Source organism: Alligator mississippiensis, chromosome 9 (assembly GCF_030867095.1).
Source record: "Alligator mississippiensis isolate rAllMis1 chromosome 9, rAllMis1, whole genome shotgun sequence".
In the NCBI taxonomy this organism is placed as follows: Eukaryota; Metazoa; Chordata; order Crocodylia; family Alligatoridae; genus Alligator; species Alligator mississippiensis.
Window position 1 is genome coordinate 10,587,081 of NC_081832.1, and position 27,798 is coordinate 10,614,878.

At 43.1% G+C, this 27,798-nt stretch overlaps 1 long non-coding RNA gene across 6 annotated transcripts in view; it reads right to left on the reverse strand.

The window, feature by feature from the left end:
• Positions 1-27,798, reverse strand: part of LOC132252418 (uncharacterized) — a 275,583-nt gene that overhangs the window by 163,989 nt on the left and 83,796 nt on the right. The window contains exon 1 of one of the 6 annotated variants that reach the window (XR_009464307.1): positions 11,721-11,821. The exons of the other annotated variants lie outside the window; for them this stretch is intronic. This is a non-coding gene — a long non-coding RNA (uncharacterized LOC132252418). Of the gene's footprint in view, positions 1-11,720; positions 11,822-27,798 lie in introns of those variants that run through there. 6 annotated transcript variants of the gene reach the window in all.

A 27,798-nucleotide genomic window follows, 5' to 3' on the forward strand; every position in this document is an offset into this window, starting at 1 on the left:
CCCAGAATCCCAGGATGCTTTGTACCCCCCAACAAACCTTCCCTCCCTGCCACAAGGTATGCAGGCCAGCCTTGCCCCAAGGTGTCTGCTCCAGTCAAGCAGGAAGGCATGCTGTAGTGCCCCTTGGCTTCTGGCCTGGGCCACTGCAGGCATGTGGCTGCATTTCTGGACTCAAAAGTGAATGTCTGTTCACTGGCTTATTGGTTCAATCTATGCAGCTTAGACTAACTTGCAAAGATTGAGTCAATTCAATTTTAAGCTTCTTGACTGTCTGTACTTAGCCTAAAAGTGTTTGCCTTCTATATGCATAGTAATGCCTTTTACATTAAGTAGAGTGACTGAAAGGACCCTTTTTACAAACAGGTTTATTTTTAAAGTCTTTTTCAAGCAAGCTTCTTATTAACGCCAACAAATTTGCGCTAACCATTGTTCTGGACATGTTATACTAAGTGTAAAACGAAGGGCTCAACTACTGCAAAATTTGTTTAAAATATATATAGTGTTCAATTAAAAAAAATATATCTGGAAGAAGGACTTTAACCTACGTACCTTATGATCAAAATCCAAGCACAGTTTAAATGGGTGAAGTATGGTCAAAGTCAATTGAGCAAAGGTAATGTAAACTAATGTACTCCATCAACTTCAATGGAGCTGTTTTTGTTTTTTGTTTTTTTTTTTACACGGGCTTTGATTCTTGATTGAAGAACATGATCTTCTCCCACATTTTTCTCCAGAACCCTCCCTGGCTTCCTATCTGCTCTAATCAAAGTCATATTGATTCCTAAAAAAGAACAACCCACTATACAGGCTCAAAAGGAAAAGCAACCTAAAAATACCTCTTATTCTATTTGTCTGCCACAATTCAACTGAAACTTGTCTCTCTTTTTGATAAAAGCTTATTTATTCAAGTTTGCAGATACTGGTTATTGGTAGAAAAGCAATCATATTGTACATAAGTTATAGCAAAGAAAGAAATTATGTTTAGGATCTTTGGCTATGAGAACATGGTACATTTTCAAAAAGTCCTGGTTCAGTTCCTACTGAAGGCAATGGGAGTTTTGCTATTGAGTTCACTGGGTACAAAGGCTTTAAAATAGCCAGATATTGAATGAAGGAACAACATGATACCAAAGGTATCAAGTTCCTCATTCAAGACTCAAGCACAACTCTCACTGAGTTTATCAGAAAGCACAAAAAATATCTACACGGCAAAAATCTGACTCCAAGATTTGTAAATGGTATTGTAGTGTACACAATGTGTGGTCACATTAATATTCAAATACAACGCAGCTGGATACTATTTTAAGCTCCTGATTGAAGTTGTTTGAAAACCACTCTATTTGCTCCTTACATTAGTAACCTTACACAATCTTTAGAAATCTGGAAATGCTTTTAAAAGGCCCTCAGAGTAAAGGTTAAACATCCCTTAATCTTACTTTTTTTGTGAACTTTTTAACATGTTAAATGAATACACATATTAGAAGGATCTCTTATGGTTTGTTTTCTCTTTGGTCTTGATCCAACTAAGAGCTTACTCATGTGCTTCTTTCAAGCGTCTGAGCACACCCACGTAACTCAATGGGACCAATCACAGGCTTAAAAAACCTGACAATAACTACAGCCCACAACAGAACCATCACCATTCCTAGATCTTACACCTGTACCTCCAGAAATGTAATATATCTCATCCAGAGCTCTAAATGCTCTGATGGAAAACGTGTAGGAGAAACCAAACAACAACTGCACACCAGGATGAACACACACCAAAAATCTATCAAAGACAAAAATATCCAATTGCCTGTTAGTGCACACTTCTCAAGACAACCCCTCTCTCTCTCTCTCTCTCTCTCTCATGTCTCAGTTGTAATCCTCAAAGGAAATTTATAAAACACCTTTTGTAGACCAGCCTACAAACTTCACTTAATCAATTTACTGGATACAAAGAATCATGGACTAAATGTAGGGGTTTGGGTTGTAGCCGTGTTGGTCTAAGGACATAGGCAGACAAGGTTCCTTGGGTGAATTTGATATCTTTTATTAGACCAACCCAAATGGTTGGAGAATAGTTATTAAGCAAGCTTTCGGGTTCAAAAACCCTTCGTCAGGCTAAAGAAGTTTCAGCAGTTGGTGTGTGCTCTTCCTGGATAGACTAAATGTAGACATTGGATTTATGGCACATTTTAACCTGCCTGCCATCCGATAACCCCAGGCAATCTCCCTACATTTTACCAGCTACGTTTTATCACCAGGTCAACATTCCCCTCACCTATCTATCTCACACTTAGTGTTTCTTATTGCCTCTGATCCTCACTGATGTGCATTTGCATTTTCACAGACCTGCATTTTACATATTGGCCTCTATTCCACCACGGAGAACACAAAACACCAGCAGACTCTCCCTATGCCTGAAGAAGGGTATTTGTAACTGAAAGTTTGTAAAGAACAAGTTTTCCAACTATTTAGTTGGTCTCTAATAAGAAATCTCACCTTTACCCAAAGAACCTTGTCATAAAAACCTGAAGCATTTACCTATTAGTAACACTGGCAAGACAAAAAAACCACACTTGCAATAGCTGCATAAACAGGAAAGCTAGGCACAAAAAGTGAGAATCTACTGCTTCCTAGCAAACAAGATTACAGAAGATGGAAGACCAAAAACTGGAATCAATTCCATAATAGCCAAGGCAAGGGAGACGTTCTGGCAAAATACACGTTTGACAAGAAGGGATATAGATCTAAACACCAGGATTTGTAGGGGTGTGTGAAACGGGCCATATTCAATTCGGATTCAGCCCGAATCAGGGACAGTGATTCGATTAGCTGATTTGGATTCAATTCGATCTGAAGATTCGATACCGATTCTTTGAATCGGTGATTCGGCTATAAACACAGCTTTAAATATTTTTTCTATGTATCTCGAGGTACCATACCTGCAGGCCAGATACAGCCCCTGGCCCCACTAGATCAGATTTACAGGGCCTGATCATGGCACACTGGGCCAAGCAGAAGCAGCTTGGGGCCCCCCAAAGCCTAATCCCAGCCTGCAGGATCAGATAGAGATGGTACACAGCCCCTGGGGCTCAATCCCAATAAGTGAATGCAACAGCATCCCTGGGGCATGATGCTGATGGGCATAGGTGGTGCAGGGTCTGATATGGCTCACAGACTGCCCTGAACCCCTCATCTGACCCGCAGGGGGGAAAAGATTAAGCTCCACTGACCTAGGCTCAGATGAGAACTCCCACTGAAGTGAATAAAAACTAATTCTCAAGGGTAAGCATTGCAAAAACAGTTTTAATATTTGAACTGAGCAGTATAATGAATGTGTTTGTTGCATCATAGTGACATAACCATGGATCATACACCTGTGTCCAGTGATTGATTAATCCGAGTCTGTGAAGATGTCAGCTGCATGCACTGTCCTGCTGATGGAATTGCATATTAAATGCAAAAAGCATGCAAATTGTTTTGGTTCTCACATTTAGACCCAGCTTTATAGCCTTATTAATGTTACTAAATTACTACTGTGCATTTATTTTCTTTGGATTAAAAAGTCTAAGGTTCAGCATACAAACAAGTTGATCCTGATCCCCCAAACAAATAGCTTGATATGTAAATAACCTATATAGGGTAACTTAAGGGCTCAAGGTCAGGATATACGTTTTAAAACAATCATTAAAATGCAAGATGGCTATTCTGTAACTTCCTAGAGGCAATTTCAAATATCTTGTCCTCATTCTTCATTCATTTACATAGTAACTAGTGCTGGTCTTTTGTTGAGGTCTGAGTAGCAGAGTCACACCCACATGAGAAAATACACAAAACCTCACCATTTACTGGCAGGCTGAGCCAGTCATGGTAACTTCTTTAGATACCTCATTAATTTCCATGTCTAAAACTCTTTTGGAACAAAACTTTCAAACTTTGATGTTACCCAGAACTTCCTTTGAATTGGCTGACTATCTAACAACTTAGTAATGCTTCAATTTAGCAAAGTCCTTAACTTAAACAAGTGATTGATAAAGAACTTCATTGATCTACATGCTTTGAGTTACATATATGGTTACATTTTCTGTCAGGCAAGTCACAAAACCTACTTCCCTGTGGGTGCATCTACATGTGCAATTAGCCCGTAGGAATAAACTCTGGCAGTTTGTGCTGGAGTTGATTGCTCCTGGGTGCAACATTTACACATGCACCTGGGACTACAGCACATTGAGCTGGGGCAGAGCAGCCCCAGTTGGCAGGCAGCCCAAGGGCCAAGCAGCTGGCAGGCACCCCCTACACTGTAGCACCCTCGTGCCCCAGCCAGCCCTGTCACCCTCTACACATGCATTTCACCACACGTAGCTACACCATTATCACCATTAAATGAACTCTATTATCTCCCAAGCCATGGATTGGAATAAAGTAACATTCTTTATATTAGTTTGCCCGATTAATGTTTCGGCTCGGTCTTTTCAGAATCTCTCTCATTTTTGGAGCTTCCACCAAATTCAGAGAGTTCTGGCAACATTTGATGCTGAAAAAGTCTCCTGAATTTTCAACATTATCCTTTATTTAAAGCTTTCTCTGTATATCTGAATTTGCTGCCTTGTTTTTGGTTAGCATTCTTCAGTTAAGTATCAAGTTCAGAGACATAAACCTTGTTTTCATTTATACAAAATAACTATAAACATTAAATAATGCACAACAGAGTGCTCTGAAGAGGAAAAAATAAATACACAAATGAATTCCCCAGCTGGATATTCCTCTGTAGCTTCTCTGCTTCACTAAATAGTGAAATGAGGACAGAACAGGCTCTAAGTCGGGCTGTGAGCATTTTTTAGACGTTGGCAACTGATCTTCCCCGACTGGCCAAGAGTAGCAGCTCCACATCAGGGTGATTCACTGCTAAGGCATAAACACCAGGAAATGGCAACTTTCCACCAGGGTCTCGCAAGTAGGGGGCAACTTTCAATGCTACTATGGATTCCATATGGGATCTGCTGGCATCAGCAGCTCTCTGCACTAAAGAGATAACCCTCTTCCTCCAGTTGGACCATTTTTATTATCAAGAGAGCATTTGAATGAATCAAGCCCCGTCTACTTGCACACACTTCTGCAAAATAAATGGGTATTATCCCTGTTCAGTGTACGCTGGAACTAGTGAAAAAAAGGAGGATACGAGATGCATGATAAAGTTAGAGCTATGAGCAAAGAATCACTTCAGGGTTACTAATGGGAGGCTTTTAAACTCACATTCACTTCAGCACAAGTCTCTCCCTGCTGCCCCCTTCCTTGCTTATGTCAGCAGATTTTAACAACCCTTGCAGCTCAGTACAGCAAGCTGGCCTAGCAATGTGTCAAATGTAGCTTCCACTCCTTCTCCAAGTCTCTTCACTCACTTCCCAACCCGCTAGGTATCCCTGCCTGCTTCTATTTACAGCTCTGGACTCCGGAAGCACCTTCCTTAGACTTCTTACATAGACTTTCTCCATAATGGCTAAGCATAGACAGTCTAAAAGCCTGTGGCTGAATCAATTCAATCTTCTCAGGTTAGTCTAAGCGGAGTAGATTGAACTGATAAGCAAGTGAACAGAAACTTTTGGCTGGAGCAAACAGCTTGGGCTAAGGCTGGCCTGCCCACCCTGCAAGGTGGTGTTTTCAGGGGAGGTGCAAAGCATCCTGGGACGCTGGGGGACTATGAGTTAACTTGAATCTGAGGGGATCTGGGAGAGAAGTTCAATAAACTGGTTTAAATCAGTTCAGTCTGATATTACATCCATCCAGATTTATCCTGAGCCGATTCTGGCAATTTTGAAAGCAGTTTATGTGCACTGAATTGTTATAGATTTGAACAAGTTTCCAGTCACTTACACCAGTTTATGTGTAATTTCCGTCCCTAGCAATATGTTCAGAGGATGAACACCCACTGTCAAAAGCAAGTCACAAATAACTGGCCTAAGGCCACAGCAGGAGTGACAACACTGGGATTCTTCCTCCTAGTCCTGTTCTTAAGCCACTAGCCCATCAATCTTTTCCTGATATCTGGTGGCTCTCCCTTATTTCAATGTTTCAAATGTCCATTTTCTCCTCTGGTGCATTACTGTTCTGAGTTGCAGTGCTCCATTTCTCTCATTGGCTTACCCTCATCACTTTCTCTGCAAAAAGACACTATGCATAATATAAAAATTCATCAAGGACATCCATTTCTATGGCAGTAACATTTACTTCTCCTTTTCATAAATGTCTGGCTGCTTATTTGTAATGTACCATCTTCGCCTGTCCTTGGGACAATTTAATTTAAAATCTGCAAGAGCAATTTTGAGAGAAAAATATATTTGTATTTATGTTTAGCAAGTTGATATGTGTGTATGTGTACACACTTTTTTCTCTTTATCAAAAAATAAGAATCTTCCTCGACTACATAAGATAGCATATGATATATATTTGTTTTCAACCATAGTACAATTTAACCCCTTACAACAGGGGTATCTATTATGTGTCTAATTATTCATCTAAAGGTCTCATTACTGTGACAGCATGTCATAAAAAAAAAATCTTATCTGAAAGATGCTGTCCTTTTTCTTGCTGGGCTTATCTGCTTCCTAAGTTACATAATGATTGTTCAATTTGTATCAAACACATGAGGAAGGGGAGTCAAGGTGAGCTTTTGAAGTGATCTCAGTAAGGATGCTCATTACATGTCTTATTTCAAAATGATAGCATACCTATCTGAAATGATAGTTATAGGTGAAAATTTGAAGGGAGAAGAGCCAATGACTAGAAGCATCTCCCTTCTTTCAAGTTTTCAACCTCTGGTGAGATTAGTAAGGATACTCAACATTTGGTATCTATCTATAATCTGCAAATAAATCCTTCAGTGAAACAATATGTGGTAGAGAGTTCATAACCATCTATAAAGTCCATATTTGTTAGCTGACCTTGCTACAATCCAAGTCCAATCAAAATTTCAAGGTGACAGATAGGAATAAGATGTACATCCCCTCAAACTCCTACTACTTGAGGTAAAAGAGAATGTCTTTCAAAGGTGAGTGTTAGTAGGGGGCCTTTGAAATACAAATAAGCACTCCATCCCATTTCAAGATACGGTACATGGACACACCGCACAACCCAACTCATTACAGTATCTCTTGCTTTGTGCCAAACTATATATGTTCACAGACTATCTGCACAAGTAATCATTGGGATACTTGTATACCTGCTCTTGCATGAGTTGTCTGACCACAAAGGGGACATGAAAATATTGTGTGTTGTGACATACTAAGTCTTTATATTAAGTTCTCCTTGAGAAGCAGAGCAGGAACAATCTAACTAAGATGTATTTTGTTCAATCAAGACCAATTAAAGCTTGGATTCTCCTAGAAGCACCTTCTACATCTTCAAGACCTGTAAAAGGTCTAAAAAAAGTTAGCTCTTAAAAGACAATCAATCAGAGTGGTCAAAATTATAAAGGAAGGTTTCTGCTCTGAACTCTGCTCTCTGGCTGCAGAGGTGTTATTTCAGCATATGTGAGAGCTCTGCTGATCAGAGATCACCTATGAATACAAGATTTATGAATATCTTGAGAGTCAACATAGTGAACCTGGCTTGCTTCTGGTTATGCCCAAGGGCTGAACAGTCAGAACATATAAAATGTTACAAAAATTATTTGTTTATTTTAATAAATAGCAAGAATAATAAAATGTGCGGTTCGCCATTATTAGTTATTCTCTTGTTTACAGTGTTTTGGTCACCCAGTCAATGAAGCGGAACTTGGTATGTCTGTGCATACAGTTGCAGACACGAATAGAAAACAGGAACATTATGAATAGGCTGCATTTCCCCCTCTATAGAATTTATTCTGAAGTGATTTACAATTAATAAATTCATGAACAGAAATACAAACAGTATTCATCACCACAAATTTAGTTGTGTAGCAACCAGCTCAGACACCTTGATCTTAAGGTAAAAAGTCCTGTCAAAACTGGCCCAGGTCCCTCTTTTTGGATAGCAATTCAGTTAAACATTTTCCATAAAGTTTGCAGGGTGAAGGTTCATTTAATGGTGCATCTACCCTGAAAGGCTTTCCAATTAGTCATCCAGAGTAACCCAAAATGTGGATCAGTATGACTTTGCTAGATAATGTACTTGCAATGCTTTTATTTTTTGCTGGTGCAAGGTTAAACTGGAGATTGGATTTTTCTTGGGTCAAGGCCATGTACCTTGCATTTCTGGTTTTCAGCTTCTCGTTGACACTTTGCTGAATAACAAAATACATGCTGGATTTTGTGCAAGACAGTCAGAGATTGAAAATGACCTAGATCTCCTCCTCCTTACTAAACAGAAGGCATTCTGACATGGGAGCTCTGGCAGAAGTTGTTCATTTTTGAATGATGAATTCTCTTTGGTAGGTGTCACATTGGCTTCTAATTGCTAACTTGATCTGAAGTTGTATCTTCCGAGTTTTAATAAGGTGTTCTGTATTCTTAAAATTCCTGCAGCTTCTTTAAACCCAAATTTTATGCTGAAACAAACACTGTAATAACAGCACCTTTCTTCCACTTGCTTTGAATTTGGGGGGGGGGGGGGGGGATTTTATTTTACATTTGTAAATAAATGTCCACTGTTAAAGTTGACAGAATGATTGCATTAACATTAGCAACCATTTCTCTCCACAATCCCACAAAAGTGTATTAATCCCACTCTGGGTTTCAGGGGTTAAGAGTGAGAGTATAATTTAAATTAGCGTGCATGTTTAATTCTATCCCCATCGAGCTGTGAGTGACTGAATTTGCAATTATGGTGTTGTAAGGCAGAAATCTATCCACCCACTATCTCCTGGGTTGGGAGAAACAATTGATTTAACAGAATATATAACAACTTTCAGTCAGACCTTAACTAGAGGTGAATCTATCCATACTTTTTCATCTGAAATCTATGAGTCATCACGTCTCATGATGATCCAGTTCCTGATTCATTGGATTCATCATGGTAGGTAATGCTTTATGGTAAACTCTGGAGATGAACTATATTCCACATACTATAAAGATTAATACTGCATCTAAAAGGCAAAAGTCAAGTGTGTGAAAGGAAGTACATACTAATTACAGAGTAAAACTGCATGTCCTTTTGACATCTTGCCAACAACTGATTGAGACAAGTATACTCAACTTTTTTTTGTCTTATTCCCACTTTGAGGTCAACGACAGTAACACTGAACTGAAAATGTCAGTGAGCGCCTAACACTTTCTTGCACCTTGCATGGAATGGTTTTCAGATCACCCCATGTATTTTAGGGCTGTGCATGTATTCCTGCCACATTCAATAAAAAACAAAACAAAACCCAAAACATTGGCTTCTGTTTATTACTCAGCTTAGTGCCCTGTCACCTCTTACCTCATAATCACTAACTGATAATACAAAAAAAATCTCTAGTGGTAAATAAGACTGAGAAAGACAGCAAATAAGTAAATTCCTGCTGAGAAAGAGTGGCATGCAATCTTTAACGTTTACCAGAAAAAAAGTAAAGGAAAAGTCTTGAGGGATTAAACATCAGAGAGACGTGCACAACTTCATGATTATGTTAATAATGTTAATGGAATTATATTTGCCTGTTGCAAATTCTTGATTTCTTATGAGTGTAATTGTCACTGCCATACACATGCTTTCTAAGCACTACTGACATTTACACTGCTCCATGCAATCTAATCAGGGTTACAAAATGCACCAAACCTTATTTGATGGGATGCTGTCTGTTGGGGATGCACTCCATAAGGATACTTGCATGCATACAACCATGCAACCACTGGTTAGTAAAATTTGGCTATACATTTAGGTGCGAACGGTGGACGTGGTAATAAAATGCATGTAACATGAGGAATCTCTCAGCGATGGGAATCCCCTTGTGTAGACAAGTCCACAAGGTCCAATTCCCCTAGTACTATAGTTTTTAAAACTGTGACAGCCCCTTGCAATGACCTGATGGTGCTAAGAAAATATGTATATGCTGACATGATATCTTGAGGCCTTGCTGGCAGAACTTCTCTTTTAATTATTAGATGAAATCTGGCAAGAATGGAATAGAAAAGCCAGCTTGGGAACTTGGCTTTGCAGTGAATGGACCAAAACCTTCATAGCCTATGTAGAGTTAGAGGTCTCTTGTAGAGAAATGGATTATGACAGCCAACATACCTAAAACCCTCCCAGTTGTCATTTAGAGTCACTCAAAGTTCATTTAATTTTCTTCAGCATTTCCTCTCCCCTGCCATTCTCCCCATCTCTGCGGCCATCCATCCTGATCTCCCTTGTACATTCCCCCTTCTCTTTTTTTTAAACCACTTCAGCAGGTGTTTGTGCTCTAAGCTATGATTTAAGAATGAAATTTCTTCCAGCTGTCATGTACCAAAGACAGCTTGGCAGCTGTTTTAGGATCAGTGGATAAACTTTCCCTACAACTGATATGAATTGCCTGGTGGTTGCTGAGGGAAACTGACACTGGTAGACTATTTCTCTTTGCTGCCAATATCTCTTTAATAGGTCTTGATTTAATGCCAGGCTTGATATGTATATTGCATGCCTTCTTTTTTCCCCCCACACTATCACATCCCCATGCTGGGCTGCCCCAAATGACATTCTCTTTGACGCAAGGTGACAAGCCCTGCATCGTTAAACAAAATGTACACCATCCTGCAGCCTTTTATGAAGGCTTGATGGGACTGGTGTCAATTGTCTGTTCCATCACTTGTTCTTCACCCCAAAACAGAGAAAAATAAAGTATCTTCTCCCTGAGGTACTTTAATACTCATACTTACTGAGGCAACACCATGCCTCGATGTTAAAAGAATTGCTTTAATCTCTGATGCTGTGTGACAGGGGGCCTCCTCGGGGCTGACCTCCATGGCCCGCCCCCTGTCTGGTGGGCCAATCGCCCGCCTATCTCACCCACCACGCCTTTGATGTTAATTGGTTCAATTAAGATGTCAATTAAGCAGGAGGCTGCCCATTCTAATGCCCCATTGCCAGGGGGCGCTCTCTGCAGCTCCTATCCTCCCCAATACTGCAGCCCAAGCCTCGCAGATGGCATCTCACTGTTCACACTATCACCGGCCCCACACTGAGCCCCAGAATCATCCAAACAGGACCCCTCTATGATCCTCTCCTATCAGGCAGCTTCTCCGCCTTCATCCGGGCTACCTAGCCCCCCCGAAGACATGTTCCCCTCTCGGGTGTGGTCCCCCCAGGACCTTCAGCCACTTGCCCTGGCCCACCTCCAGGCCAGTCGGGACCCCAGGCCCCCAGCTCTTGGGCATCCCTCGCGGTGGGCCCCTGGCCCTTTTGACTCTCCTAGTCCTGGCCCCAGTTTGGGCCACTCGAGGGTACTCTTTACTCCAGGCTGGGTCTCTAGCCCCTCACTCTTCACTTCGAGCCTCACCGTGCCACTACTCCCTTTGTCCCGGGGCAACCGCAGCACCACGCCCTGTACTCCATCACTCACTCAGGGTCCGCCCTCTGGGCCCCTCACAATGCTGGCCCTCTGGGCCCTTCACAAACAACATGCAGGGTCACCCACCCAGTGGTGGGGGCTAGGGGTTAAGGCGCCCCGACCCGCCTTTCACCGGGGTGATCACTGGCCAGGTATTTCCTGGGGGCTCCCATGCCACTGAGAGCCCCACCAGACCACCCACTCCCCGCAGGGTGGAGTTTCAGGTCATGCCCAGGACCAGGAGCCTCCTTACCATCCCCTTGCAGCTTCTCCCTTTCCTCCGGGTTGTTCTCAGCAGCCCTCCGGCCAGGCGATGTTGCTGCCTGGCCTCCAGCAGCCGAACTGCCCTGTTTATATAGGCAGCCCATCCCTTAAAATGGCTGCCCTCGTCAGGCACCTGGAGGCTGCCAGCTCCAGGCCCTTAAAGTGGCAGGCACACACAGTGCACTGCCACACACCTCCCCCCTTAAATCCTCGCTGCCCCCTCACTCACACCAGGGCCATGCAACTCACTGGTTGCTCTCATCACTGCCCCCTCAATGGGGCTTCCCACACTACTGCCCCCTCACTCACACCGGGGCTACGCAACCCACTGGTTGCACCTGTGCATGGCCATCGGATCGATGATTCCCGGCCAATGCACCACCATGACAGGGGGCCTCCTCAGGGCCGACCTCCATGGCTCACCCCGTCTGGTTGGCCAACCGCCCACCTATCTCACCCACCATGCCTTTGATGTTAATTGATTCAATTAAGATGTCAATTAAGCAGGAGGCTGCCCATTCTAATGCTCTGATGCCAGGGGGCGCTCTCTGGGCCCCTCACAACACTGGCCCTCTGGGCCCTTCACAAACAACATGCAGGGTCACCCACCCGGTGGTGGGGCTAGGGGTTAAGGTGCCTCGACCTGCCTTTCACCAGGGTGATCACTGGCCTGGTATTTCCTGGGGGTTCCCGCACCACAGAGCCCCACCAGACCACCCACTCCCAGCAGGGTGCAGTTTCAGGTCATGCCCAGGACCAGGAGCCTCCTTACCCACCCCTGCAACCCGGAGGTAAGGGAGGAGCTGTTCTCAGCAGCCCTCCAGCCAGGCGATGTTGCTGCCTGGCCTCCAGCAGCCAAACTGCCCTGTTTATATAGGCAGCCCATCCCTTAAAATGGCTGCCCTCATCAGGCACCTGGAGGCTGCCAGCTCCAGGCCCTCAAAGTGGCAGGCACACACAGTGCACTTCCACACTATGCTAGAAGCTGCCTTTGTAGAAGAAAAAGATGCCAGATTTTTTTTTTTTTTAAATATACTGATGGCTGAAGACAATACAGCAAAACAACTTGATGCCACTTCTTGTGAATTCAGTGTCTCCTTACAATGTATTAGATTCTCCTAAATAAAGACCAAGGACTGCAAGATTTGGACTGATATATTTATATGGGCCAAAATATACCTTCTTGCTGTTGGGAATGTTCTTCAGGGAGCTTTAAAGAATTGTGTGTCATTTCTGGACATCTCATCCCTGCAAACAATACTACTTTTAGGAAGCATCATGGGAAAACACTGAGGAGCTTTTGCAATTAGCTTGCAACTTGAAACAAACTTATCATCATAGAGAGAATCCCATTAAAGGAGGACTGGAAGTGAGGGAGAACCCCGAATATCTAAGTATATAGATCATGTGTCCTCTCTAACAAAAGGCTTTAACAAAAGAGCAGCCATGTGGAATTGAAACAGCAGCCAGGGTGTGGTCATAAAAAAAAAATATATATATAATGGCAGTGTCCAAGTCTGGAATTAAAGTGTATTATGGTAAGAAGAAGAAAAGGAATAAAAGGCATAAGCTACTAATTACAAATCCAGTGCGATGAAAGCATCAGTATTCCTTCTCTTGTGGTTACCTATATATGTCCACACATCCACACCAGCTTCCCCACCAGGAACATCAGGGCGATACCCATGGCTTTTTGCTTGTAATAAAGTAGCTATTGAGTGCATCCAAATACATCACCATCACATCCAGTTATCATGTAGACCTTAAAGAATGAATCACAGACATTTTATACCCTGAGAGGGTAGACCCTTTGCAGTGAATGTGACATAGATAAAATGTGGAGGACTTGACACAGTAGATTACTGTGCAAAGAATGCCTATCCAGAAAGCTATAGTTGAAGATTCAAGGCTGCTCTGAGGCAAGAGGGTAGTTCAGAGTGGCCAGTTTTCACAAGTATTCCCCACCCCCACCACCCCTCCCCCCTACCACCCCTTTTGAGTTTTATAAACATTTCCATTTAAAAGTACTCAGTACTCCAACTAAAATCAAATGTGAACATAGCTGCTCAATTCTTCAGAAAAAAACAGCCAGTTTATTAAGTTTGCTGTTTCAGACTGCCAGTGTTAATAAGACCAAAAGCTGTTCTTACCCTCTAGTCTGCAAAAGTTCAGAGTTATGTTATTTATTTTTGCTAGAGGTAGGCAACCTATGGCCCACGGGTTGGATCTGGTCCATGAACAGATTGGATCTAGCCTTGGCAGCTCAGGAAATGGGCAGCATGCTCCAGCTGCAAAGGAGGCATCTCAAGGCTTCTGGAGCTAACAGCTCTCCCTATCTATCCCCTTTGCAGCATTTTCTGATCACTGGGGAGGTGCAGGGGTTCAGCCCATGGCAGGGACTGGCCACAAGTAGTGGCCCATAGTGACAAAACATTGCCAACCCTTGCTTTTTTCTGTTCTGAAATGGACTGGAAATCACCCTTCATCACTACCAATCTTTTACCTGGCCCTTTTCTTGTATTTAACATAGGGTTTGGATTAGATTTAGCATTCCAGACTAGGATTTTAGTGTTTTTCATAGTGCCATGTCTGAGTAGCCATGCTCCTCCAACATGGGCATCTATGCTCACAGCATCCTATTCGATTCTGAAAGCAATGAAAAGTTAAGGTGGTCAGGAATTTACAGATTCAAGCTATAAATTTACAAGCAATCTGAGGCTGCAGGCCTCTTTCTTAGGTCCCTCCTCAAGCCTTTTTTCTAAAAATGCTTTTATTTTTTCAGTGGCTTTTCCTCAGTGCTTTGAGATGATTCTGAAAGGTCTGTCCTAAAGTAACAGACAACGTTTCATACTGCCCAAGAAAATCCCTGAAGTCCTAAATGATTCAACATTATTATGATCCAATATTAATAAGTCTTCTGTGCCACCAGTAGCTTTTCTGATTGGCCAGACTATTTTAACAGGCCACAACTCAGCTGGAGTGCATTATCATTGTTCTATGAGGCTGATGTTTCACTTCAGTCTTTGGAAATCATCCAATCTACTGCAGCTCCAGCAGTCTGGTATTCAGTTACCGGTTCACTTTCAAAATGGTTTGTGTTTCCTATTTAGCAAATTAAAATTTGAACTCGCCTCAGGCTTAGAAGTTCATAGTTTCTCTTAAAAAACCAAGAATTGCAGTTTTTAATGGAAACTTAAACCCCCAGCTATCCTGGCATACAGGGCTAAACTTTCTCAAAGTAGAAAGATTGTAGGAATATTTGTCTCAATAGCAAATCTAAGACTATTCCAAATTAAGACACTCTTGTAAGACCCCTGGATCTGGGTTTATAGTAACTGGCCATTTCAAACATGTTTTTGCTAGTAAAATTTAAGTTTGAAAAGCTCTCTATGATCATATTTCTAGAGAACTTACTTGTGTAAGATCTACATTCATTCTACAGAATCACAGACAGCAAACATGGAAGGAAGCTCAAGAGTTCATCCTCTTGCCTCAAGGCAGGATCAACTTGACTCATACCCTTCCTGACAATATATGTCAAACCTACTCTTTAAGCCTTCAGGAATGGAGAGTCCAGAAATAACAAAATAAATATATTTTTTTTTTTCAGAAGCACAAGATAAATATTCCTTTGCCAGTTGGATCTGGCACTGATACCTCCCAAACAGCAGCCATGCCACAAGACAAGTTCTTTTCAAACCAATTGCTCTGTCCAAAAATTTGCACTAAGTAAAACATCAGGAAGTAAGCCACACATTTATCATCATCCCCAAATCACACCTCAGAACCATTTAAAAAGATATCACTCAGGAAGACCACTAGACCAAACTCCCTGCCCCCTTTTTCTGAATGGTAACATGTTATATCCATGCCTTACATATGCAGAAGTCACAGTGCTATTGGCTTGGGGATTACACACCATTATATAAACGCTAGAACAGCACCAATGAATTAGCACCAGAAACTCTGGTGTCAGCTGTAATACAAGAACTTTTATAGAACTAAATTCACTTCTGCAACGGTACAAATAAAGCAAATAAGATAGTTAAAAAGAAAAGAATTAGTCATTCATGTGGACAATAAAAACAGTTTCAGTAATTCTGGTTAGGATTAAATGGATAAGGGATGTGAACCTTCATTTTTTTTTTTTTTTTTTTTTTTTTTTTTTTTTTACTGCCAGCTCCCCGAGGTTAGGAAAAACCTTTACTATGGGGCAAGGTTATTCCACTAGTCTACAGTAGAGTTTCCTCTACTTTCCTCTGAAGCACCTGCTACTGGAAGTTACAGCACACTCGACTAGATGAAGTGTTGCTTTAGGGCTCTTCCTGTGCCCCTGTATCCTTGGCTTGGAAAATACAATGGGGACTTCTGAAGACATTAACAATGCTGAGATCTTTGGCTACTCATAAAATGTCTGCCTGGCGCAAGAAAGTATTGTCACATCCAGCCAGAGGAGGATTTCTTGCGTCATCAACAAAGTATAGTGGAATCTGTCTCAACAGTTTTTGTACTGCAACAGCTAGGGAATATTTATTATCCACTACAGCCATAGAAAAATCCAATTCTGATCAAGTGCTACTTCTCTTTATATGCATTAAGAGGTAAAAAAAGAAATAAGATGGATTTAGGATGCAGAATAAAGTTTTCAAGTTCTGTCACAGATGCTCAAGAACCCTGCAATATTTGAAGACGTCCATGTCAGCTCTTCTAGCCCTTCCATTGACAGATTTTATAGCGATTAAGTTCTGGAAGAATTGCTCTGCCCACAAATACAGTTGCAATCGCATAACCAATCCCAGAATTGCTTCTGCAATAAACAGAATTTCTACCATTCCATCAAGCGTTACATATTTGATCCGCAATTTGAAACCCCCTCTGGGAAAAAGATATTTACAAACTGTTTTAAACAGTTAGGCAAAGATCTCATACAGAAACTAATTTTAGCTGTTGTTTCCCAGAATAGGCAGAAATATGCAGCTTGAATGCTTCTACCAATGTCTAAATGCCACCATTTTATTTGTACAAGAAACCAGATTTGTACACATTTAAAAGATAAACCTTTAGACAAAACTTAACTCTGCTTCAGAGTATCCTTATCATCTTAACACATATATACTCACCCTTAACATGCATTGACTAGCCTAGATTCAAATATGTAGCATGAAATCCATGAGACAGATGCTTTCTAGAATGTGTCTCAGTCTGATGCGATGAGGCTCTTGGCTTTGAAGGAGGTTGGCTTAGCTAGGATTGGGGTGCATACGGACATTATGCTGAGAAGTTTGAGAAGTTGGATCACGTTAAAAACGGCCACCCAATCTAACTCAGTGATTAGAGGGAGTTTGGGGGGGGGGGGGCGGGGGGGAGTTAGTGGGATCTGCATGGAGGCAGAGCTTCTTGGATCCCGCTAACCTGTCTCTGGACCTCCCAAATCCCCAGCCCCCCACCCAGTCCCTTTGAACTTCTCCCAATCCCACAAACTGCTCCCAGTGCCAGTTTTAACAGAGGTCAATGGAGCTGGGAGCCCAAAGTAAATTGAGGTGGGGGGAAAGACAGGCAGACCAGGGCAGCTAGCAGCTCTGCAGGGGTGGGGGTGTGGCAGAATTGGGTGGCTAGTGGCCCTGTGGGGGTATTTATGGAGTTGGGGGGGGGGGTGTTGAGATCTCCCCACCCCCAAACAGAGGCTATTTTTATCCTCCTGACTCCCCCACCCCTGATAAAAATACTTCCCCCCTGCGGATCAACCCCCCCACTCTCCTCTCCTTTCCCCCATCCCAACTTACTTCAATCAAGTCCCTAGCACTGGTGTATGCCGGTGAAACCAGCACTAGGAAAGGCCTGCAGGCTTGGGGCGGGGGGGGGGGGGGGTGGGGGAAGACTAGCTGATCTGCGGGACAGAGTTGTGTGTCTGGGGGGTCAAGGGGCTAAAGATAGCTCTGGTAGGGGTGGGTGAATGGGGGAGGAAAACCAGTCCCAGGGCTGGGGAATGGGTGGGCTTTCCCAGCCCCAGGGCTTCACACCAAACACGTACAGACTTTTGGTTAGATTGGTCTAACTGTGTCCAATCTAGCTTAATACACCCGTCAGGTGCAAATTTAGATCAGGCAGCCATTTTTTACCTGACCTAACTTCCTGAAAATCTGTACACACCCATGGTGAAAAAGATTATGTTTAGAACAGTTTTTTTGCCCCCTGCATTTTTTTTACTTCCTCTAAGTTGTGACAGTGTTGAATGGGGATGTCCTTTGTGACATGTTGATGACTATCTAGTTTTGAACTTGCTGCCATTGAAAACAACAGCAAAAGATCCCCAGTGGAGCAGAACTGCAATTGGAAATGAATGTGTTATAGATAAAAGTCATTATGATTGGTAATTTGGACTCGCATCTATTAAATAGGCTATGCTACTGCTTTGTTCTTAGAGCATTTAAATGGGCATACTCTCTTTCCTTCATAGACAAACCCAGCTCTTCACCCAGTCCAAACCCTGTGCTTACTGCAGGGACTGTGTAGATGCATTTGGGCAAAGGACCCTCTGTGACAGCTCTCTGCCATCCATGCATTTATCTCCTGCAGGAAAATTAGCTGGGCTGTAGATTGAGAGCTGCTTTACACCAAAGTAATGCAAGGCAGCCTCATATTAAAAACCAGGGCCCAAACTATATTGAGCAAATGGCATATACTCTGTTTGCACACACATGTACTCAGCATGCACACAAAGAGAATATACAGCATTTGTACAATGGGTTAACATAGTGCTTTCGATGAAAAGCAGCTTCCAAAAATCATTACCTGACTTGTGACCTTGTGGTCCTGCCCATTTTTCCTCTCTCCTGACACAGGATCAGACCCACATTCTGTCTTTGTGAATGAGCTATGGGACAAGTTTTGCTTTCTGCGGGTGACTCCAATTAACCTCATGGGACACATGGCCAAGTATCTGAGGGCAAAATGTTGCCCTCTAGCTGTACTTTTGTTAGAATTAATAGAATATTCAGTAGCCACAGGTGTCATTCAAGTGAAAACATGGTGTATAAAGCATGCCTAATCTCCCATGAGACATAAGTATATACTTTAGTTCCCCTTAATTGTGCCTATAACACTCTTATAAATCCCTAAGGAGCTGAATGGGAAGAAGGTGGTGATGAGTGAATGGAAGGAGTGTGAAGAAACACACCTGTTTTAACTTGGTCAGTGTGTTTATTTGTCCGTGCCATTCTAAGGAGAAAAATAAGGTAAAGTGCTAGAGACAAGACATGCTTACAATAAAAATCTATTAAAAAGAAAAGTGCTTCTGCCAAGTAATTTCCTCCTGATCTCAGCTGGCATTTCATAATTCTCTTCATTGCAGATACTTGCAGTACTTCAGCAGAATAAAGCACAAAAGAAAGAGTTTGAGAATCCCAAGGTTCACCTTTAACCACAGTGCAAACTAGAGGCAGGAGCCAAAGAAATCTATTTAGCTTCCTTATTTCCCTTGTCTAGTGCTGGCATAGTTGTGGTCTTGGTATTACACAGCAGCAAGCCAGGACTAGATTTAATAGAAGATTGAGCTGTGCCTGCAATGACTCATTTGTAGGTGCCAGCACAGAGTTTGCCATCCAAAACCCAGGTTGTGGGGCCTGGATACACTTCACCATGCATAGGGAGCGGAGAGTCAGATGCCTCAGAAGTGTAAATCCCCCACCCACACTAAGCAGGAAACCATTAAAAGCAAGCCAATAACAAGCACTGAGCAGAAGGGTGCATTTGAACTCCCTTCTCTTCTTTGAAGCTTAAGTACCTGATTGGAGCTGCAGGCAGCCTGGATCCAGAGCCCCTTCCTGAGAGCAGGTTAGGTTTCACTCTATTTAAAATGCTGGTTCCAGTGGTGCTGGTGCCCGTCTTTCATCTAATAGCTTAGTGGTTAGAGCAAACATCCATATTTCCTTCCTTAAGCAGGAGCTGGCAGGCTGGGTACAGCAGAGCGCACCCCTGATTACAGTCATGCCACTGGGCAGAAAGGTGAACAAGGTGCATGAAGCTGCACCGAGGACAACTGCACAAGAGCATGATTCGAGACCCTACAGGTTAGCCTTGCTCCCCTAAGCTGAAAGTCTGCCTACATCCTGCTCTAGGCATATCACTCTGGGGTTTTTTTTGCTCTGGCTCTAAGGGACTGTAGCAAGCTCAACACAACTCCCCACCCTCCAAAATTAAGTGTTATTCCAGCTGGTGGAATTCCTGACTGAACAAAAAAACAGTTTAAATGTGCTGGTTGTTTCGTACTTGGGAAATGCAAGGGTGAAAACGTAAGGACGTCGTCAACAATCATGAATACATGCAAAAGTTACTTATTTCTGATGGTTAGGTCTTCATTTTTCAAAAGCACAGAACCCCAGCCTCCATGGAAACTGCAGACAGCTTAACACCATTGTAGGGGGAGAGGGAAATGGCTAGTAAGGCAGAAGTGACCAGATAAAAAGAAAAGGACAAAGTAGTAAAAATTAAATATTGTGGCTGTTATTAATAAAATGAAATACAAGCTGTGTTTCAGAAATCAGCTCATATTCAACAAAGTAAGTCTTTTTTTCTAAAGAAAAAAAAAAAAAAAAAACTTGGACTAGTCATGGGAAACTGGAATTACCAGCTGTCACAGCGGCGCCTGCGGGAGGGCTGTGATCTCCCTGAGGTCCCTCGCACCGTGTCAAGGCCGGCCCAAGGAACCCTCTTATTCTCGCCCGCCACGTCTTGCTGGTAAATATAATAGGGAGGCTACCTTACTCCTCCTCGGGCACGGCTACTCGGGACCTCTGTCCCCGCGGTTTTCCTGGACTCTTGTGGCCTCCCCGTATGATGGGTGCTACTCGGGCACCCCAGCCTTATGGGCTACACATGGTTCCTACCAACCCCTAATACCACGCCCCAGGCCTCGCTGATGGGATAGACGTTGTCTGGTCACAATACACACCCGCTTTCTTGGGTCCTCTTCTGTAATCTAGCCCACTCTTGGGCCTCCTCCGTATGTTTCTATACTAGTGCCCCTTCCTGGGCTCTCTCTAATACAGCATCCCTCACCGGGACTCTTGAGGCCCACTCTGGGCCTTCTCTACAATAGTCTAGTCCCCTTTGGGATGTCCTCTTGAGCCACCGGTCTTTTAGGCCCACCGCACTGCTAACCTCACGTTGGCCGGGCACGCTGTGCTGCTATCCCCTTCTCCTGGGGACCACCGCAGCACTGCCCTTCTCCTGGGGCGCTGTACTGCTAACCCCTTTCGTCTGGGTCCACCGCAGCACCCTGCCCCTGTCCTGGGTTTTCCATAGCGCTAGCCTGTTACCGGGCTCGCTACGCCCGTCCTGGGCTTCTCAATCTGGCCCCTCTTGGGCCTCTCAAGCATTGCCCATCTTGGGCCTCACCATGGTCCCCCTTATCTGGGACCTTCTGGGCCCCTGCTGGACTCCTTAATAATACCACCCCCTGTTTGGGGCTCTCTATGCCCAACCTGGGCTTCCTAATAAAATCACCCCTCTCTTGGGGCTCTCTATGCCCAACCTTGGCTTCCTAATAAAATCACCCCTCTCTTGGGACTTGCTGTGCCCACACTGGGCTCTTTAAATGCCCTTCTCTGGGCTGGGGTCTACACACCCCGCAAGTTGCACCCTTCACTGGCTCTAGGGCCCCCATACCACTATGGGTCCCTTTGAGGCCTCCTCCAACCCCTAATAGCCTCACCCAAACCACCGGTGTAATACAAACACTAAAGCAAACACCAGCCTCCTGGCTATAACCAGGACACCAGGCACTAGGCCCTAACAGCATAAGCCTCCTGGCTGTAATTTAACATCATTGCTTCAGCCTCTGGAGCTCTTGCGAGCTATACTTGCTGTTAGGCTTTTCCTTGCATCCTAACTACAGGAGCTCAAACTCCTGCTCTTCTGGCTGCTGGCAGGGAACTACTAGCCTGGCCTTGGCTGTAGGCTTTATAGGAGCCAGGCCCTGCCCCCTCAGGATCAGCTGACTCTCATTAGTTGCCCTGGCAACCTGCAGCTGTGCTCATTATCGCTGCTAAGGCTTTTCCCCAGCAGTTCTCCCCTCTCTAGGAGCCGGGCAGCAAAGTGCACCACGACACCAGCAAAAACCTCAACTCCTGATCTGTATTAAACTGCAGTGACACATTGTCATGGTGTCCTGCATGGAGGTATTAATCACCCTTTTTTATATAGGATTTTGCTGGGGCACAAAATAATGCATTAACACAACTTTATGTTTCCCTTACCACAAATAGTATATTGCCTACACTTGACAGCACTTGGTTATATCCTGCTCTCAGCTGAATTCATCCCTCCTTTTACTAGGGCTATCTTTATGCAATAGGGCTGAATTTGGATCTCTAGTGTTGAAAGCCGTTCTCTCATTTATCACTTAAATTTGAAGACTAGCTGGATCCTTGTGATCATCTCATCTGATCAGCGGTATAACACAGGCCATAGACTTGCACTCAGTGATTCCTGATCCTGCCCACCAACTTGCTGAACTGGAACATATATCTTTTAAGTAGATATCAAATTTTGATGTAAAGGTGCTAGATTTGGTGGAGGGAGGGCAGGGAATTGTTGCATCTCTTCATAACTTATTAATTCCTTTCACTGTCTTAGCGTGGCACCGGTCCCTGAATATCACCTCATTTTTTATAACACCCATCATGGAATACTGTTCATGAAAATGATTCAGAAATAGTCTGTTTATGTAACCACTGATATATCCAAACACATCTTTGCTTGTTATAAAAGCCAGAAGATTTTGCTCTAGAGTATTAAAGGTTTAAATCCACCAATCTGTTTGCCTCAAAGCAAGGTTAGGTAAAATGAGGCAGCCTTCCAGGCTCTGCTAAAAATATGTGAACTCAAGATTTGAAAATAAGATGGCAAATATATCAGTTAAAAAAATAAATGTAATTCCAACACCTCCCTCCAGATGCTGGATTACTGAAGACATATTTTCTAAGAAACCTTTGGACTATTATATATATATCTCTTGTATAAAAGCACAGTGCCGAAGGCGTATTACAGGAATGAAATAATACCCACTTACTAATGAGAACTCTTCCAACCTGCATACAAATAGTAAGAATGAGGACCCAGTCTGAATGTGAATTCAAACCCTGCCATAAGATAGAAGAATGGAAAACACATCCCAGCTTGAATGTACACACACACAAAAACCATACATGGCATTTAAAGAGTACAGAAATCTTTCATCTCCGAAATAAAATCTTAAAACCTGTGCCACCAAGCTTTTATAGTCTGTGACTACAGAAGACAAGGTTTAAAGATTTCCTTCTGCTTGGCACTTCCAAAACTATGCTCAAAGCAGGGGGGACACTAACAATTAAATCCTGAAATAACGAAGGAATATTTGTTTAAGCTCAGCTATAAATCTGATACAATAACTACTGCTGAGGAAAAGCAATTGGTGCTGACTGAACATCTCCAGAGATGAAAAATTCTCTATCCACAGGGGGAAAAGGAGAAAACAGATGGGGATTAACTGTTCCCAGAGTAACAAAATGTACAGTGTTCTCCACACACCGAGATGTCCTGGGATTGAGACAGGGCTCCATGCTGGTGCAGAACAACCCCTGAGCACACAGACCTGCTCTTACAGGAAGCGTTAGCTCCACAAAGGCCTGTTTCATAAGCATGAGGAGCATATTTGAGTGCACAGTTTTGAGCTCCGATGTGTGCAGCTGCATTTGCTCACGACTGTATCCACAACTCAGGTATTTATGTGATCAAATGCCTCTGTATCCTTTTGCTTAATGACATACATGCAGCATGACTCCATGAACAAATATGCTGTAGGGTGAATGCCATCACTAGGCAATGTGCCAGCTGTGAACACCCAATCTTGACAGCTGGAATGAGACTTTGGGTACAGGTCTTACACTGACTCTCTGCGCAGGGATGAATTTTATCCTAGGCATGCTCTCAAGTGCATGCAAACTGCAGATGCTTTCTCAGCTGGACAAAGGGTGTTTGTACCCAAAAGCTTGCAGAATTTTTCCAACTATTTGAGTTGGTCTAATAAAAGATATCAGGTTTATCCAAAGAACCTTGCCTGCAAGCAGGAATATCATTTTTTCTAACATGCTAGTCTAGGACTGAAAACAAACACACCGACAAAACATAACTCCTACCATGTCTTAATAAATATTCTATAAACAGTCAGATCTCTCATCCATGCATTAAATATTTTATAATCTCTTCTGTCTATAAAAATAACTTTGAAGGCTGTAAAATTAAGCCAATGGGGAAAAAAAATTATTGGACTAGTTTAAAACTGTGATGAACTCTATATTGCAAAGAACATCTAGGTTCATTTTAACCACCCACCCCCCCCGCAACTCTCCCTCCCCCCAAAAAACCCTAAAAAAAACCTGCTTGCATTAGATCCAGAAGGCTGACCTGATGGAACAGCAATTCTGGTAACCTGAAGAGTCTCTGTGTTTCATGCCTACTACTCCAGTCTTTGAATTCACTAGTTTTCCAGTTCCTGAGATTCCAGCACTTGATTTTTTTTTTTTTAAATCAGCCACTGCTACCAAGAGGGATGCATGTGAAATGCTTTAAATAGAATCCAAGATAAAATCTTATATATAGTTAAATGATGATAATGATTTAATAATAGCTAGTATTAAATTAGATATTCTGTAGTGTGAATATAATGATTGAAAATGATGCTGAACCTCAGGGAAAAAAATGTATCAGTGCAATCTTGCACTCCTTTTGTTTCATTCTGATTGAGTGTGTTGTTATCATCCAATCAATCTATGAAGTCAGTCCATTTTTCTTTTCATCCACCTCCCACACACTTGTCTGCAGCCGACAGTGTAAAGTAGACAGATACAGAAGGTATAAAAATAGAGAGAAAAGAAAAAAAAAAATTAAAACATGATGTGCTTTGACTACACCTTCAGGAGTTGGGAACCATTTCCTCAGGGTGCATACACACGTTCGGGAGGTTAGATCGCATTAAAAATGGCCACCAGATCTAACTTAGCTTGCCCAGGTGTAGACCTTACACTAGTTAGGTGGATTTAAGTGCAAACTGTGCAGAAGTTCAGGACAGTTAGATTGGTCTAAAAATGGCCAACCTGATCCAAGTTAACCCTACCTCCAAGGTATACCTAACTTAAATCGGATTGACTATTTTTAGACCAACCTAACTGTCCTGAACTTCTGCACAGTTCCCGGCACAACCCTGGGGCTGGAAAAGCCCAGCCACTGGCCCCAGCCCTGGGGCTGTGCTATCCCTACCCCCTCCCTGGCACCAATCTTTTAGCCCCCTCAGCCCCTTCCCCCCACTCCCAGATGGATGACCCCTCCACTGTGAACCAGCAAGCTCCCCCCAACCCAAGCCCAGCAAACTTCGCATCCCACAAGCTTTCCTGGTGCAAGTTTTACTGGCATTCACCAGTGCTGGGAGCCAAGAAGTAAGTCAGGGCAAGGGGAGAGGCAGGTAGAATGTGGGGTAGATTCACTGGAGGGTTGTTCTTTGTGTTGGGGTGGAGGTGGGTCAGGGGGCTAAAAATAGCCCCTGGCTTCAGGGGATGGGAAAGAGAGCACCCTCATCACCCCTGTGGATTCCACAGGGATGGATGGGAAAGAAAGCACTCTCACCTCCCCTGTGGATCCCATAAGCCTCCTGGACCCCACCAGTCCCACCATGGACTCCACCTACCCTCCCTGGACCCCACCTGCCTCCCTAAACCTCCCTCGTGGATCCCCATCCTGACCTAGCTTAGATCGGGGGCTTAAATTAATCTAACCTTCCCAGATATCTGTAACCACCCTTAGGGTCCATAGATTCATAGACTTCATAGACATTAGGAGCTGGAAGGGACCTCGTGAAATTGAGTCCAGCCCCCCTGCCATAAGCAGGAAGTCTGTGGGGATTAAATGATCCCAGCAAGATAAACATCTAAATGCCTTTTGAATGAGTTCAGAGTAGGTACTTCCACCACCTCCAGAGGGAATCTGTTCCAGACCCTGGACACTCGGACTATGAAGAAGTTTTTCCTTATGTTCAGTCTAAATCAACCTTCTAGGAGTTTGTGGCCATTGGACCTTGTTATCCCTTGGGGACCCCTGGTGAACAACTGTTCTCCCCGATCCTGATGCACCCCCCTTACGTGCTTATAGGCTGCCACCAAGTCACCCCTAAGACTTCTCTTCTCCAGGCTGAAGAGTCCCATGTCACTCAGCCTCTCCTCATAAAGTTTGCTCTCTTGGCCTTTGATCATATGGTGGCTCTCCTCTGGATTCTCTAGAACCTATCCACGTTCCTCCTGAACTGGGGGAGGGCAAAACTGGATGGAGTACTCCAGCTGTGGCCTCACCAAGGCTGAGTGAAGCAAGAAGATGATGTCCCTGGTTTTGCCAGAGATTCACTGATGGATGCATGCCAGAGTTTGGTTAGCTTTGCCAGCCACAGCATTGCATTGGTAGCTCATGTTCATCTTGTGGCCAGTCAAGACCCCCAAGACTCAAGTGCTGAGTAGTCCTCCTTGGTGACGGTTCCCATTTTCCATTTGGTGTAGTCTTCTCTTTTAAGTTTCAGGAGGTCCAACAGTTCAAAGCCAACTGAAGTCAAAGACACACTTCTTTTTGGAAAGTTTGTTTGAATGGGGCTTAGATCACATTTTCAGTTTAGAGAGAGTGAGAGCGTGTGCGCGCATGTGTGTATGTGTGTACATGTGTGTGTGCATATATTTATTTATTTACACACACACACAAACTCCAAATAATGTGGGTTGCTCTTCCTTTCCTTCGATTTCAAGTCTTTCATGTGCTTTTAGATTTGAAAGAACAATGCTTAAGGCTCCCTCGTAAGACCATATTTCCCATGCCACTCAGTTTCTAGTAATGCTCTCAATTTCTTTGTTCCTTCATAATAAGGTTTAACATACCTAGTTATCTACTAATAAGTGGAGACGTCCATTCTGCAAATACCCATGCACACAGCTAGCACTCCACTTCTGTGTTGTCATACTGCACTAATCTCTTCATTTACGTTGAGTAGGAGAATATTTTCCCAGTCATTGATTTTGGATGGAGAAGCCATCATTTATATGCTAGATGAGGAACAGATGAAAATACAGTATCACAAAACTCAGATACATATTTACGGATATCTTACATTTTCCGTCAACCGAAGCTCTGTTCAGGTTAAAAGCAAATCAAAGGGAAGGTTTTCCGGCACTGTGGCTGAACTTGCTGCCCACAGAAAATCTCTCTACAGAAGTCTGAATGATCAAGGAGTCTCTTCAGAATTGTGTCACCTTGTTCTTTCAATGCATAAAGGGCAAGCAGGAAAAAAATGTAAATTCCACTGTGCATATAAACCTGAGCTTCAGTGCCTGCCCTCCTCAGTGATTGAGCTGTAAGCTCAATAAGAAAACTGCACAATAGAATCACGGAATCACAGAAATGTAGTGCTGGAAGGGACCTTGAGAGGTCATCTAGTCCAGAGGTTTCCAAACTTTTTCTTATTGTGTACCGTATTCCAGATTTACCAGCTGCCTGTGTACCCCTGGCAGCATATAGTCTATAGTTTAACCCTTTAAATGCCAAGTATTATTAGTTAATGAAAATTAAATATGCCATTACACAATTTCTCCTGCGTACCCCCCCAGAGATGTCTTGCATATCCTCAGGAGTACACGTACCACAGTTTGGGAACCCCTGATCTAGTCCAAGCCCCTGCCTGAGGCAAGGTCATCCCTATCCAAACCATTCTATACAAACCCATTGACTAACCTCTCAGCAAAATTACAGAGTCACTAGCAATGCGGTGCTTTTTGAAAGTGCATGGGCTCACAGTGAACGTTTATTCTTTCAGTGAAAAATAAAGTATAAAAAAAGTAATTACAGGACAATTAAGTTCTCCACTCTCAATTCACTTTGCAGGAAATGTGCAGTCTAGCTATTAACTTTGCACGGTAAATGAAAAGTTTAAAGAAGTATTAATAAAGTGCTTTTCACAAGAACAAAAGAATCTTCATTTGCTTCCAAATTATTTTTTAGCG